The 15934-nt window shown below is 39.5% G+C and overlaps 2 non-coding genes and 4 pseudogenes across 2 annotated transcripts; 2 read left to right on the forward strand and 4 right to left on the reverse strand.

Moving 5' to 3' along the window:
* Positions 1–301: 301 nt before the first annotated feature.
* LOC131365310 (U5 spliceosomal RNA) lies at positions 302–416 on the reverse strand. The gene has a single exon (XR_009206616.1). It is a non-coding gene; the product is annotated as a U5 spliceosomal RNA (small nuclear RNA).
* A 250-nt stretch (positions 417–666) lies between these two features.
* Positions 667–831, reverse strand: LOC131365364 (U2 spliceosomal RNA; annotated as a pseudogene).
* Positions 832–1309: 478 nt separating this feature from the next.
* Positions 1310–1522, forward strand: LOC131365361 (U2 spliceosomal RNA; annotated as a pseudogene).
* Positions 1523–5225: 3703 nt separating this feature from the next.
* Positions 5226–5341, reverse strand: LOC131365315 (U5 spliceosomal RNA). The gene has a single exon (XR_009206621.1). It is a non-coding gene; the product is annotated as a U5 spliceosomal RNA (small nuclear RNA).
* A 258-nt stretch (positions 5342–5599) lies between these two features.
* On the reverse strand, positions 5600–5765 carry LOC131365363 (U2 spliceosomal RNA; annotated as a pseudogene).
* A 524-nt stretch (positions 5766–6289) lies between these two features.
* On the forward strand, positions 6290–6455 carry LOC131365360 (U2 spliceosomal RNA; annotated as a pseudogene).
* The last annotated feature ends 9479 nt before the right edge of the window (positions 6456–15934 follow it).

The following is a 15934-nucleotide window of genomic DNA, read 5'->3' on the forward strand; positions in this document are numbered from 1 at the left end:
AAGAGAAACAAGAACTAAAAAGGAAAAAAAGGCAAGCAGCACCAGGAAACCCTTGTTGGAGAAACACGATGCTCGATGAGGGTAAAGCCGGCCCCTTTTATTTTTTTTTATATCCTTTCCGTCACGCTCGCCTTCTCAAAGGCAGACTAAGAAGTGCAATGTGAATACAGTCACAGCCCAAAGCCAGACCAGAGAACACTTGATCTTAGCCTCAGGCCACACCTATACCAGCATGCATAAAGTCAAATAAGCAAATAAGACCAAATTCTGGAAACTACCCATTTAACATTGAAGCATACACAGCTTTGTTAGAGCAAAGCTCATAAAAATACATCACGCTCATTGATGTTCCACTCCATAGAAATCTTTAATAAAAGGCGAAAGATTTATGCGTGACTTAAAAGAAACCAGAGCTATGAAGAAAAAAAGCCAAGCAGCACCAGGAAACCCTTGTCGGACAAAATGCTCAATAAGGGTAAGGCCGGCCCTTGGGTTGGATGAGTGGAGAAAGGGCGGGGAAAGGTTGACGAGCAACAACTGACAGTGGTGAGCAGAAGGAGGTGAAGATAGGCTAGGGAACAGGGCGGGTTAAATGCAGACAAAATTTGGTAAGTAAGTAAGTCAGTCAGTAATTCAGTAATTGATTTTCCTTCATTTTACATCAGAAAATGGTGCAGCAAGCTTGGACATACTGCAATACCTGGCCGAGCCGCGGAGCGGATGTAGCAAGCCCCTATTCCGACTCCCAGCTCTAAAAATCTGTTTAATATAGAGGACGTATGAGATATTTAACTTATTAGAACAGATTTTTTTTTCCAATCCAAATCCTATCTATTCCTAATCATTCACCTTCTCAAGGCCAGACTAAGGATTGTAACGTGAACCCAGACCAAGGCCAAAAAGCCAGACCAGTGAACACAATAGATCCTAGCTAAAAAGCCTCAGAAGCGATCCTACACAACATCAATGAGTTTGATGTATTTTTTTGAGCTTTGCTCTGGCAAAGCTGTGTATGGTTCAATGTTAAATGGGTAGTTTTCAGTACTTGGGTCTTATTTGGTTATGTGACTGCATGCCTGTATAGGTGTGGCCTGGGGCTGTCCGTTAAGCAGAAGAGATAAAATTTTATTGCTTCTCGGCCTTTTGGCCAAGATCAAGTGTTCTCTGGTCTGGTTTTGGGCTGTGACTGGGTTTGAGAAGGAGAATAGATGGAATGGGGTTTGTGTAGGATCGCTTCTCAGGCTTTTTAGCTAGGATCTATTGTGTTCAGTGGTCTGGCTTTTTGGCCTTGGTCTGGGTTCACGTTACAATCCTTAGTCTGGCCTTGAGAAGGTGAATGGTTAGATATGGATATGGGTAGGATTTGGATTGGAAAAAAAAAATCTGTTCTTATTAGCGTAATATCTCATACGTCCTCTATATTAAACAGAGTTTTAGAGCAGGGAGCCCGAAAAGGGGCTTGCTACATCCGCTCCGCAGATCGGCCTGGTATTGCAGTACATCCAGGCTTGGTTCACCATTTTCTGATGTAAAATGAAGGGGAAAAAATTACTAGCTTACTGATTTACTGATTTACTGACTTACTTACTTATTTACTTACTTATCAAATTATGTCTGCATTCAACCCGACCTGTTCCCTAGCCTATCTTCGCCTCCTTCTGCTCACCACTGTCAGTTGTTACTCGTCAACCTTTGCCCACCCTTTCTCCACTCAACCAACCCAAGGGGCCAGCCTTACCCTCATCGAGCATTGTGTTCCTCCGACAAGGGTTTCCTGGTGCTAATCAGTTTTTTTTTTTCCTTCTAGCTCTGGTTTCTATTAAGTCACACATAAATCTTTTGCCTTTTATTGAAGCTTTTCATGGAAAGGAACATCAATGAGTTTTGTTCTGGTAAAGCTGTGTATGTTTCCAGGAGTTGGGTCTTATGTGCTTATGTGACTTTATGCATGCCTGTATACAGGGGTTGGACACTGAAACTGAAATGCCTGGTTTTAGACCACAATATTTCATTAGTATGGTGTAGGGCCTCCTTTTGGGGCCAATACAGCATCAATTCATCTTGGGAATGACAGATACAAGTCCTGCACAGTGGCCAGAGGGATTTTGAGCCATTCTTCTTGCAGAATAGTGGCCAGGTCACTAAGTGATTCTGGTGGAGGAAAACGTTTCCTGACTAGCTCCTCCAAAACACCCCAAAGTGGCTCAATAATATTTAGATCAGGTGACTGTGCAGGCCATGGGAGATGTTCAACTTCACTTTCATGTTCATCAAACCACTCTGTCACCAGTCTTGCTGTTTGTATTGGTGCATTATCATCCTGATACACAGCACTGCCTTCATGATACAATATTTGAACCATTGGGTGCACATGGTCCTCCAGAATGGTTATGTAGTCCTTGGCAGTGACGTGCCCATCTAGCACAAGTATTGGGCCTAGGGAATGCCATGATATTGCAGCCCAAACCGTCACTGCTCCACCCCCATGCTTCACTCTGGGCATGCAACAGTCTGGGTGGTATGCTTCTTTGGGGCTTCTCCACACTGTAACTCTCCCGGATGTGGGAAAGACAGTGAAGGTGGACTCATCAGAGAACAATACATGTTTCACATTGTCCACAGCCCAAGATTTTCGCTGCTGGCACCATTGAAACCGACGTTTAGCATTGGCACGAGTGACCAAAGGTTTGGCTATAGCAGCCCAGCCATGTACATTGACCCTGTGGAGCTTCCGATGGACAGTTTTGGTGGAAACAGGAGAGTTGAGGTGCACATTTAATACTGCAGTGAGTTGGGCAGCTGTGGTTTTATGTTTTTTTGGATACAATCCGGGTTAGCACCCGGACATCCCTTTCAGACAGCTTCCTCTTGCATCCACAGTTACTCCTGTTGGATGTGGTCCGTCCTTCTTGGTGGTATGCTGACATTACCCTGGATACCGTGGCTCTTGAAACATCACAAAGACTTGCTGTCTTAGTCACAGATGCACCAGCGAGATGTGCACCAACAATTTGTCCTCTTTTGAGCTCTGATATGTCACCCATAATGTTGTGTGCATTGCAATATTTTAAGCAAAACTGTGCTGTTACACTGCTAATTAAACCTTCACACTCTGCTCTTACTGGTGGAATGTGCAATCAATGAAGATTGGCCACCAGGCTGGTCAAATTTAGCCATGAACCCTCCAACACTAAATTGGCCAGTGTTTCAGTTTCATCGTCCAACCCCTGTAGGTGTAGCCTGAGTCTGTCCGTTAAGCCAAAGAGATAAAAGTATATTGCTTCTCGGCCTTTTGGCTAAGATCAAGTGTTCTCTGGTCTGGCTTTGGGCTGTGACTGTATTCACATTGCACTTCTTAGTCTGGCTTTGAGAAGGCGAGTGTGACGGAAAGAATATAAAAAAAAAAAGAACGGGGCGGCCTTACCCTCATCGAGCATCGTGTTTCACCGACAAGGGTTTCCTGATGCTACTCACCTTTTTTTTTTTCTTTATAACTCTGGTTTCTCTTAAGTCATGTATAAATTGTTTGCTTTTTCCTAAAGTATTCTGCGTAAAGGAACAACAATGAGCTTGATGTATTTTCATGAGCTTTGCTCAGGCAAAGATGTGTATGCTTCAATGTCAAATGGGTAGTTTCTAGGAGTTGGGTCTCATTCGCTTACGTGTCTTTATGCATGCCTGTGTAGGTGTGGCCTGAGGCTGTCCGTTAAGCAGAAGAGATAAAAGTTTATTGCTTCTTGGTCTTTTGGCTAAGATCAAGTGTTCTCTGGTCTGGTTTTGGGCTTTGACTGGGTTTGAGAAGGAGAATAGATGGAATGGGGTTTGTGTAGAATCGCTTCTCAGGCTATTTAGCTAGGATCTATTGTGTTCACTGCTCTGGCTTTTTGGCCTTGGTCTGGGTTCACGTTACAATCCTTAGTCTGGCCTTGAGAAGACTAAAAATACCAAAATTCATATTTATATCACTTTCCTATGTTTCTCATGAATTTTGGTATTTTAAAGTTGGTATTTGAAATCACATATCATTTCAAAGTTCACCCCAAACATGTGAAATAAATCAAAGAAAACTGCCCCATTCAGTGTTTGTCTGAAAAACAGCTGGCCCTTGCTCGTAAAGCGCTGAGACATGCGGAATCGCATTTTCAGCGCCAGAGAAGCACAATGCAGAGAGCACACTGCACCGAGGCAGGAAACCTGCCAGTTCAATGAAAAATTTTGAAAGTTGACTTAGTTAAGTGAATTTTCATGGAATATCACTTATTCCATGTTTCTTATGAATTTTTGCATTTTGATGAAATTAATCATATTTCATATCAAAAGTCATTTTTTTATGACTTTCCTTTGTCTCTTACGAATTTTGGGATTTTGAAGTAAACAATCACATTTCATATCATAGTCGGCCCCAAACGTGAAAAAAGTCAAAGAAAACTGCCCCATTCAGCTGCACACATACGTTTGTCTGAAAAACCGCTTTCCCTTGCTCGTAGAGCGCTGAGAGTTGCGGAATCGCATTTTCAGCGCCAGAGAAGCACAATGCAGAGAGCACACTGCACCGAGGCAGGAAACGAGCCAGTTCGGTGAAAAATCCAGTCAAAGCCCAAACCCAGACCAGAGAACACCTAATCTGAGCCAAAAGGCCAAGAAGCAATAAAATTTTATCTCCTCTGCTTAACGGACAGCCTCAGGCCACACCTATACAGGCATGCATAAAGACACGTAAGCAAATAAGACCCAACTCCTGGAAACTACCCATTTGACATTGAAGCATACACATCTTTGCCTGAGCAAAGCTCATGAAAATACATCAAGCTCATTGTTGTTCCTTTACGCAGAATACTTTAGGAAAAAGCAAACAATTTATACATGACTTAAGAGAAACCAGAGTTATAAAGAAAAAAAAAAAGGTGAGTAGCATCAGGAAACCCTTGTCGGTGAAACACAATGCTCGATGAGGGTAAGGCCGCCCCGTTCTTTTTTTTTTTATATATTCTTTCCGTCACACTCACCTTCTCAAAGCCAGACTAAGAAGTGCAATGTGAATACAGTCACAGCCCAAAGCCAGACCAGAGAACACTTGATCTTAGCCAAAAGGACAAGAAGCAATAAACTTGTATCTCTTCTGTTTAACGGACAGCCTCAGGCCACACCTATACCAGCATGCATAAAGTCAAATAAGCAAATAAGACCAAATTCTGGAAACTACCCATTTAACATTGAAGCATACAAAGCTTGGTTAGAGCAAACCTCATAAAAATACATCAAGCTCATTGATGTTTCTCTCTACAATGAGCTTTAATAAAGGGCGAAAGATTTATACGTGACTTAAGAGACACCAGAGCTATGAAGAAAAAAGCCAAGCAGTACCGGGAAACCCTTGTCGGACAAAACACAATGCTCGATGAGGGTAAGGCCGGCCCTTGGGTTGGATGAGTGGAGAAAGGGTGGGGAAAGGTTGACGAGCAATAACTGACAGTTGTGAGCAGAAGGAGGTGAAGATAGGCTAGGGAACAGGGCGGGTTAAATGCAGACATAATTTGGTAAGTAAGTAAGTAAGTCAGTTAGTAATTCAGTAATTGATTTTCCTTCATTTTACATCAGAAAACGGTGCAGCAAGCCTGGAAGTACTGCAATACCTGGCTGATCTGCGGAGCGGATGTAGCAAGCCCCTTTTCCGGCTCCTAACTCTAAAAATCTGTTTAATATAGAGGACGTATGAGATATTTAACTTATTAGAACAGATTTTTTTTTTCCAATCCAAATCCTATCTATTCCCAACCATTCACCTTCTCAAGGCCAGACTAAGGATTGTAACGTGAACCCAGACCAAGGCCAAAAAGCCAGACCAGTGAACACAATAGATCCTAGCTAAAAAGCCTCAGAAGCGATCCTACACAACATCAATGAGTTTGATGTATTTTTTTGAGCTTTGCTCTGGCAAAGCTTTGTATGGTTCAATGTTAAATGGGTAGTTTTCAGTACTTGGGTCTTATTTGGTTATGTGACTTTATGCATGCCTATATAGGTGTGGCCTGGGGCTGTCCGTTAAGCAGAAGTGATGAAAATTTTATTGCTTCTCGGCCGTTTGGCTAAGATCAAGTGTTCTCTGGTCTGGCTTCGGGCTGTGACTGGGTTTGAGAAGGAGAATAGATGGAATGGGGTTTGTGTAGGATCGCTTCTCAGGCTTTTTAGCTAGGATCTATTGTGTTCAGTGGTCTGGCTTTTTGGCCTTGGTCTGGGTTCACGTTACAATCCTTAGTCTGGCCTTGAGAAGGTGAATGGTTAGGAATAGATAGGATTTGGATTGGAAAAAAAAAATCTGTTCTTATTAGCGTAATATTTCATATGTCCTCTATATTAAACAGATTTTTAGAGCTGGGAGTCCGAAAAGGGGCTTGCTATGTCCACTCCACAGATCGGCCTGGTATTGCAGTACGTCCAGGCTTGGTTCACCATTTTCTGATGTAAAATGAAGGAGAAAAAATTACTGACTTACTGACTTATTTACTTATCAAATTATGTCTGCATTCAACCCGACCTGTTCCCTAGCCTATCTTCGCCTCCTTCTGCTCACCACTGTCAGTTGTTACTCGTCAACCTTTGCCCACCCTTTCTCCACTCAACCAACCCAAGGGGCCTGCCTTACCCTCATCGAGCATTGTGTTTCTCCGGCAAGGGTTTCCTGGTGCTGCTCGGTATTTTTCTCCATAGCACTAGTTTCTCTTAAATGAAATGAAATGAAACAGCCTTTATTTGTCACATATACATTACAGCACAGTGAAATTCGTTCTTCACATATCCCATCCTTGGAGGCTGGGGTCAGAGCGCAGGGTCAGCCATGATACGGAGCCCCTGGAGCAGAGAGGGTTAAGGGCCTTGCTCAAGGGCCCAACAGTGGCAACTTGGCAGTCCTGGGGCTTGAACCCCTGATCTTCCGGTCAACAACCCAGAGCCTTAACTACTTGAGCCACCACTGCCCTCTTAAGTCACGCGTAAATCTTTTGCCTTTTATTAAAGGTTTCTGCGGAGAAGATCATCAATGAGCTTGATGTATTTTTATGAGTTTTACTCTGACAAAGCTGTGGATGCTTCAGTGTTCAATGTGTAGTTTCCAGGAGTTGGGTCTTATTTGCTTACTTGAGGTTATGCATGCCTATAAAGGTGTGGCCTGAGGTTGTCCGTTAAGCAGAGGAGATAAAAGTTTATTGCTTCTCGGCCTTTTGGCTAAGATCAAGTGTTCTCTGCTCTGGCTTTGGGCTTTGACTGGGTTTCAGAAGGAGAATAGATGGATTGGGGTTTGTGTAGGATCGCTTTTCAGGCTATTAGGCTAGGATCTATTGTGTTCACTGCTCTGGCTTTTTGGCCTTGGTCTGGGATCACGTTACAATCCTTGGTCTGGCCTTCAGAAGGTGAATGGTTAGGAATGGATATGGGTAGGATTTGGATTGGAAAAACAATCTGTTCTCATCAGTTTAATATCTCATACATCCTATATATTAACCAGATTTTTAGAGCTGGGAGCCGGAAAAGGGGCTTGCTACCTCCACTCCTCAGATCGGCGGTTTTGGGCTTTGACTGGGTTTGAGAAGGAGAATAGATGGAATGGGGTTTGTGTAGAATCGCTTCTCAGGCTATTTAGCTAGGATCTATTGTGTTCACTGCTCTGGCTTCTTGGCCTTGATCTGGGTTCACGTTACAAACCTTAGTCTGGCCTTGAGAAGACTAAAAATACCAAAATTCATATTAATATCACTTTCCTATGTTTCTCATAAATTTTGGTATTTTAAAGTTGGTATTTTAAATCACATATCATTTCATAGTTTACCCCAAACATGTGAAATAAATCAAAGAAAACTGCCCCTATCAGCTGCACACATACGTTTGTCTGAAAAACCGCTTTCCCTTGCTCGTAGAGCGCTGAGAGTTGCGGAATCGCATTTTCAGCGCAAGAGAAGCACAATGCAGAGAGCACACTGCAGCGAGGCAGGAAACGAGCCAGTTCGATGAATAAATGATGAAAGTTGATTTTGTTAAGTGAATTTTCAAGAAATATCACTGTTTTCATGTTTCTTATCAATTTTTGCACTTTGATGAAAAAAATCATATTTCATATCAAAAATCATATTTTTTTGACTTTCCTATGTTTCTTATCAATTTTGTCATTTTATAGTAATCACATTTCATATCATAGTCGACCCCAAACATGTGAAAAAAGTCAAAGAAAACTGCCCCATTCAGCTGCACACATACGTTTGTCTGAAAAACCGCTTTCCCTTGCTCGTAGAGCGCTGAGAGTTGCGGAATCGCATTTTCAGCGCCAGAGAAGCACAATGCAGAGAGCACACTGCACCGAGGCAGGAAACGAGCCAGTTCGATGAAAAATGATGAAAGTTGATTTTGTTAAGTGAATTTTCAAGAAATATCACTGTTTTCATGTTTCTTATCAATTTTTGCACTTTGATGAAAAAAATCATATTTCATATCAAAAATCATATTTTTTTTGACTTTCCTATGTTTCTTATGAATTTTGTCATTTTATAGTAAACAATCACATTTCATATCATAGTCGACCCCAAACATGTGAAAAAAGTCAAAGAAAACTGCCCCATTCAGCTGCACACATACGTTTGTCTGAAAAACCGCTTTCCCTTGCTCGTAGAGCGCTGAGAGTTGCGGAATCGCATTTTCAGCGCCAGAGAAGCACAATGCAGAGAGCACACTGCACCGAGGCAGGAAACGAGCCAGTTCGATGAAAAATGATGAAAGTTGATTTTGTTAAGTGAATTTTCAAGAAATATCACTGTTTTCATGTTTCTTATCAATTTTTGCACTTTGATGAAAAAAATCATATTTCATATCAAAAATCATATTTTATATGACTTTCCTATGTTTCTTATGAATTTCGTCATTTCAAAGTAAACAATCACATTTCATATCATAGTCGACCCCAAACATGTGAAAAAAGTCAAAGAAAACTGCCCCATTCAGCTGCACACATACGTTTGTCTGAAAAACCGCTTTCCCTTGCTCGTAGAGCGCTGAGAGTTGCGGAATCGCATTTTCAGCGCCAGAGAAGCACAATGCAGAGAGCACACTGCACCGAGGCAGGAAACGAGCCAGTTCGATGAAAAATGATGAAAGTTGATTTTGTTAAGTGAATTTTCAAGAAATATCACTGTTTTCATGTTTCTTATCAATTTTTGCACTTTGATGAAAAAAATCATATTTCATATCAAAAATCATATTTTTTTTGACTTTCCTATGTTTCTTATGAATTTTGTCATTTTATAGTAAACAATCACATTTCATATCATAGTCGACCCCAAACATGTGAAAAAAGTCAAAGAAAACTGCCCCATTCAGCTGCACACATACGTTTGTCTGAAAAACCGCTTTCCCTTGCTCGTAGAGCGCTGAGAGTTGCGGAATCGCATTTTCAGCGCCAGAGAAGCACAATGCAGAGAGCACACTGCACCGAGGCAGGAAACGAGCCAGTTCGATGAAAAATGATGAAAGTTGATTTTGTTAAGTGAATTTTCAAGAAATATCACTGTTTTCATGTTTCTTATCAATTTTTGCACTTTGATGAAAAAAATCATATTTCATATCAAAAATCATATTTTTTTTGACTTTCCTATGTTTCTTATGAATTTTGTCATTTTAAAGTAAACAATCACATTTCATATCATAGTCGACCCCAAACATGTGAAAAAAGTCAAAGAAAACTGCCCCATTCAGCTGCACACATACGTTTGTCTGAAAAACCGCTTTCCCTTGCTCGTAGAGCGCTGAGAGTTGCGGAATCGCATTTTCAGCGCCAGAGAAGCACAATGCAGAGAGCACACTGCACCGAGGCAGGAAACGAGCCAGTTCGATGAAAAATGATGAAAGTTGATTTTGTTAAGTGAATTTTCAAGAAATATCACTGTTTTCATGTTTCTTATCAATTTTTGCACTTTGATGAAAAAAATCATATTTCATATCAAAAATCATATTTTTTTTGACTTTCCTATGTTTCTTATGAATTTTGTCATTTTATAGTAAACAATCACATTTCATATCATAGTCGACCCCAAACATGTGAAAAAAGTCAAAGAAAACTGCCCCATTCAGCTGCACACATACGTTTGTCTGAAAAACCGCTTTCCCTTGCTCGTAGAGCGCTGAGAGTTGCGGAATCGCATTTTCAGCGCCAGAGAAGCACAATGCAGAGAGCACACTGCACCGAGGCAGGAAACGAGCCAGTTCGATGAAAAATGATGAAAGTTGATTTTGTTAAGTGAATTTTCAAGAAATATCACTGTTTTCATGTTTCTTATCAATTTTTGCACTTTGATGAAAAAAATCATATTTCATATCAAAAATCATATTTTTTTTGACTTTCCTATGTTTCTTATGAATTTTGTCATTTTATAGTAAACAATCACATTTCATATCATAGTCGACCCCAAACATGTGAAAAAAGTCAAAGAAAACTGCCCCATTCAGCTGCACACATACGTTTGTCTGAAAAACCGCTTTCCCTTGCTCGTAGAGCGCTGAGAGTTGCGGAATCGCATTTTCAGCGCCAGAGAAGCACAATGCAGAGAGCACACTGCACCGAGGCAGGAAACGAGCCAGTTCGATGAAAAATGATGAAAGTTGATTTTGTTAAGTGAATTTTCAAGAAATATCACTGTTTTCATGTTTCTTATCAATTTTTGCACTTTGATGAAAAAAATCATATTTCATATCAAAAATCATATTTTTTTTGACTTTCCTATGTTTCTTATGAATTTTGTCATTTTAAAGTAAACAATCACATTTCATATCATAGTCGACCCCAAACATGTGAAAAAAGTCAAAGAAAACTGCCCCATTCAGCTGCACACATACGTTTGTCTGAAAAACCGCTTTCCCTTGCTCGTAGAGCGCTGAGAGTTGCGGAATCGCATTTTCAGCGCCAGAGAAGCACAATGCAGAGAGCACACTGCACCGAGGCAGGAAACGAGCCAGTTCGATGAAAAATGATGAAAGTTGATTTTGTTAAGTGAATTTTCAAGAAATATCACTGTTTTCATGTTTCTTATCAATTTTTGCACTTTGATGAAAAAAATCATATTTCATATCAAAAATCATATTTTTTTTGACTTTCCTATGTTTCTTATGAATTTTGTCATTTTATAGTAAACAATCACATTTCATATCATAGTCGACCCCAAACATGTGAAAAAAGTCAAAGAAAACTGCCCCATTCAGCTGCACACATACGTTTGTCTGAAAAACCGCTTTCCCTTGCTCGTAGAGCGCTGAGAGTTGCGGAATCGCATTTTCAGCGCCAGAGAAGCACAATGCAGAGAGCACACTGCACCGAGGCAGGAAACGAGCCAGTTCGATGAAAAATGATGAAAGTTGATTTTGTTAAGTGAATTTTCAAGAAATATCACTGTTTTCATGTTTCTTATCAATTTTTGCACTTTGATGAAAAAAATCATATTTCATATCAAAAATCATATTTTTTTTGACTTTCCTATGTTTCTTATGAATTTTGTCATTTTATAGTAAACAATCACATTTCATATCATAGTCGACCCCAAACATGTGAAAAAAGTCAAAGAAAACTGCCCCATTCAGCTGCACACATACGTTTGTCTGAAAAACCGCTTTCCCTTGCTCGTAGAGCGCTGAGAGTTGCGGAATCGCATTTTCAGCGCCAGAGAAGCACAATGCAGAGAGCACACTGCACCGAGGCAGGAAACGAGCCAGTTCGATGAAAAATGATGAAAGTTGATTTTGTTAAGTGAATTTTCAAGAAATATCACTGTTTTCATGTTTCTTATCAATTTTTGCACTTTGATGAAAAAAATCATATTTCATATCAAAAATCATATTTTTTATGACTTTCCAATGTTTTTTATGAATTTTGTCATTTAAAGTAAACAATCACATTTCATATCATAGTCGACCCCAAACATGTGAAAAAAGTCAAAGAAAACTGCCCCATTCAGCTGCACACATACGTTTGTCTGAAAAACCGCTTTCCCTTGCTCGTAGAGCGCTGAGAGTTGCGGAATCGCATTTTCAGCGCCAGAGAAGCACAATGCAGAGAGCACACTGCACCGAGGCAGGAAACGAGCCAGTTCGATGAAAAATGATGAAAGTTGATTTTGTTAAGTGAATTTTCAAGAAATATCACTGTTTTCATGTTTCTTATCAATTTTTGCACTTTGATGAAAAAAATCATATTTCATATCAAAAATCATATTTTTTTTGACTTTCCTATGTTTCTTATGAATTTTGTCATTTTATAGTAAACAATCACATTTCATATCATAGTCGACCCCAAACATGTGAAAAAAGTCAAAGAAAACTGCCCCATTCAGCTGCACACATACGTTTGTCTGAAAAACCGCTTTCCCTTGCTCGTAGAGCGCTGAGAGTTGCGGAATCGCATTTTCAGCGCCAGAGAAGCACAATGCAGAGAGCACACTGCACCGAGGCAGGAAACGAGCCAGTTCGATGAAAAATGATGAAAGTTGATTTTGTTAAGTGAATTTTCAAGAAATATCACTGTTTTCATGTTTCTTATCAATTTTTGCACTTTGATGAAAAAAATCATATTTCATATCAAAAATCATATTTTTTTTGACTTTCCTATGTTTCTTATGAATTTTGTCATTTTAAAGTAAACAATCACATTTCATATCATAGTCGACCCCAAACATGTGAAAAAAGTCAAAGAAAACTGCCCCATTCAGCTGCACACATACGTTTGTCTGAAAAACCGCTTTCCCTTGCTCGTAGAGCGCTGAGAGTTGCGGAATCGCATTTTCAGCGCCAGAGAAGCACAATGCAGAGAGCACACTGCACCGAGGCAGGAAACGAGCCAGTTCGATGAAAAATGATGAAAGTTGATTTTGTTAAGTGAATTTTCAAGAAATATCACTGTTTTCATGTTTCTTATCAATTTTTGCACTTTGATGAAAAAAATCATATTTCATATCAAAAATCATATTTTTTTTGACTTTCCTATGTTTCTTATGAATTTTGTCATTTTATAGTAAACAATCACATTTCATATCATAGTCGACCCCAAACATGTGAAAAAAGTCAAAGAAAACTGCCCCATTCAGCTGCACACATACGTTTGTCTGAAAAACCGCTTTCCCTTGCTCGTAGAGCGCTGAGAGTTGCGGAATCGCATTTTCAGCGCCAGAGAAGCACAATGCAGAGAGCACACTGCACCGAGGCAGGAAACGAGCCAGTTCGATGAAAAATGATGAAAGTTGATTTTGTTAAGTGAATTTTCAAGAAATATCACTGTTTTCATGTTTCTTATCAATTTTTGCACTTTGATGAAAAAAATCATATTTCATATCAAAAATCATATTTTTTTTGACTTTCCTATGTTTCTTATGAATTTTGTCATTTTATAGTAAACAATCACATTTCATATCATAGTCGACCCCAAACATGTGAAAAAAGTCAAAGAAAACTGCCCCATTCAGCTGCACACATACGTTTGTCTGAAAAACCGCTTTCCCTTGCTCGTAGAGCGCTGAGAGTTGCGGAATCGCATTTTCAGCGCCAGAGAAGCACAATGCAGAGAGCACACTGCACCGAGGCAGGAAACGAGCCAGTTCGATGAAAAATGATGAAAGTTGATTTTGTTAAGTGAATTTTCAAGAAATATCACTGTTTTCATGTTTCTTATCAATTTTTGCACTTTGATGAAAAAAATCATATTTCATATCAAAAATCATATTTTTTTTGACTTTCCTATGTTTCTTATGAATTTTGTCATTTTATAGTAAACAATCACATTTCATATCATAGTCGACCCCAAACATGTGAAAAAAGTCAAAGAAAACTGCCCCATTCAGCTGCACACATACGTTTGTCTGAAAAACCGCTTTCCCTTGCTCGTAGAGCGCTGAGAGTTGCGGAATCGCATTTTCAGCGCCAGAGAAGCACAATGCAGAGAGCACACTGCACCGAGGCAGGAAACGAGCCAGTTCGATGAAAAATGATGAAAGTTGATTTTGTTAAGTGAATTTTCAAGAAATATCACTGTTTTCATGTTTCTTATCAATTTTTGCACTTTGATGAAAAAAATCATATTTCATATCAAAAATCATATTTTTTTTGACTTTCCTATGTTTCTTATGAATTTTGTCATTTTAAAGTAAACAATCACATTTCATATCATAGTCGACCCCAAACATGTGAAAAAAGTCAAAGAAAACTGCCCCATTCAGCTGCACACATACGTTTGTCTGAAAAACCGCTTTCCCTTGCTCGTAGAGCGCTGAGAGTTGCGGAATCGCATTTTCAGCGCCAGAGAAGCACAATGCAGAGAGCACACTGCACCGAGGCAGGAAACGAGCCAGTTCGATGAAAAATGATGAAAGTTGATTTTGTTAAGTGAATTTTCAAGAAATATCACTGTTTTCATGTTTCTTATCAATTTTTGCACTTTGATGAAAAAAATCATATTTCATATCAAAAATCATATTTTTTTTGACTTTCCTATGTTTCTTATGAATTTTGTCATTTTATAGTAAACAATCACATTTCATATCATAGTCGACCCCAAACATGTGAAAAAAGTCAAAGAAAACTGCCCCATTCAGCTGCACACATACGTTTGTCTGAAAAACCGCTTTCCCTTGCTCGTAGAGCGCTGAGAGTTGCGGAATCGCATTTTCAGCGCCAGAGAAGCACAATGCAGAGAGCACACTGCACCGAGGCAGGAAACGAGCCAGTTCGATGAAAAATGATGAAAGTTGATTTTGTTAAGTGAATTTTCAAGAAATATCACTGTTTTCATGTTTCTTATCAATTTTTGCACTTTGATGAAAAAAATCATATTTCATATCAAAAATCATATTTTTTTTGACTTTCCTATGTTTCTTATGAATTTTGTCATTTTATAGTAAACAATCACATTTCATATCATAGTCGACCCCAAACATGTGAAAAAAGTCAAAGAAAACTGCCCCATTCAGCTGCACACATACGTTTGTCTGAAAAACCGCTTTCCCTTGCTCGTAGAGCGCTGAGAGTTGCGGAATCGCATTTTCAGCGCCAGAGAAGCACAATGCAGAGAGCACACTGCACCGAGGCAGGAAACGAGCCAGTTCGATGAAAAATGATGAAAGTTGATTTTGTTAAGTGAATTTTCAAGAAATATCACTGTTTTCATGTTTCTTATCAATTTTTGCACTTTGATGAAAAAAATCATATTTCATATCAAAAATCATATTTTTTTTGACTTTCCTATGTTTCTTATGAATTTTGTCATTTTATAGTAAACAATCACATTTCATATCATAGTCGACCCCAAACATGTGAAAAAAGTCAAAGAAAACTGCCCCATTCAGCTGCACACATACGTTTGTCTGAAAAACCGCTTTCCCTTGCTCGTAGAGCGCTGAGAGTTGCGGAATCGCATTTTCAGCGCCAGAGAAGCACAATGCAGAGAGCACACTGCACCGAGGCAGGAAACGAGCCAGTTCGATGAAAAATGATGAAAGTTGATTTTGTTAAGTGAATTTTCAAGAAATATCACTGTTTTCATGTTTCTTATCAATTTTTGCACTTTGATGAAAAAAATCATATTTCATATCAAAAATCATATTTTTTTTGACTTTCCTATGTTTCTTATGAATTTTGTCATTTTATAGTAAACAATCACATTTCATATCATAGTCGACCCCAAACATGTGAAAAAAGTCAAAGAAAACTGCCCCATTCAGCTGCACACATACGTTTGTCTGAAAAACCGCTTTCCCTTGCTCGTAGAGCGCTGAGAGTTGCGGAATCGCATTTTCAGCGCCAGAGAAGCACAATGCAGAGAGCACACTGCACCGAGGCAGGAAACGAGCCAGTTCGATGAAAAATGATGAAAGTTGATTTTGTTAAGTGAATTTTCAAGAAATATCACTGTTTTCATGTT

This window comes from Hemibagrus wyckioides, linkage group LG14 (genome assembly GCF_019097595.1).
Source record: "Hemibagrus wyckioides isolate EC202008001 linkage group LG14, SWU_Hwy_1.0, whole genome shotgun sequence".
In the NCBI taxonomy this organism is placed as follows: Eukaryota; Metazoa; Chordata; class Actinopteri; order Siluriformes; family Bagridae; genus Hemibagrus; species Hemibagrus wyckioides.